The sequence below is a fragment of the Anarrhichthys ocellatus genome, unplaced genomic scaffold (genome assembly GCF_004355925.1).
Source record: "Anarrhichthys ocellatus isolate YVR2014 unplaced genomic scaffold, GSC_Weel_1.0 scaffold191, whole genome shotgun sequence".
In the NCBI taxonomy this organism is placed as follows: domain Eukaryota; kingdom Metazoa; phylum Chordata; class Actinopteri; order Perciformes; family Anarhichadidae; genus Anarrhichthys; species Anarrhichthys ocellatus.
This window is the reverse complement of record NW_022280221.1, coordinates 109424-109844: the sequence shown is the minus strand read 5'-3', so window position 1 is coordinate 109844 and position 421 is coordinate 109424.

Below are 421 nucleotides of genomic sequence, written 5' to 3'. Positions count from 1 at the left end.
CACACACACACACACACACACACACACACACACACACACACACACAGGAGTCAAACTGCAGGCCTCTCTATGTTTCACACCGCCTCTGGTACCAGACTCCAATCTCATCTTCACCAATCTTTCCCTCTCTCTCTCTCTCTCTCTCTCACTGTCTCTTTCCCCCCCCCCCCGCCCCCCTTCACCTCACCTTCCCCTCCTCACTCCCCGTCCATCCTCTGTTGCCACGGCAGCAGTGTGAAGAGGAGCGATGGAGGGAGGAAGTGGGAGGAGGAGGAGGACTGGGAGGTGGCGGAGGGCAGAAAATGTCTGACGCTGACGTTTGGAACCATTGACGGCTGTTAAATTGAAACTAAATTTATTAATTTGTTTAAATTAGAGAGAGAGAGAGAGAGAGAGAGAGAGAGAGAGAGAGAGAGAGAGA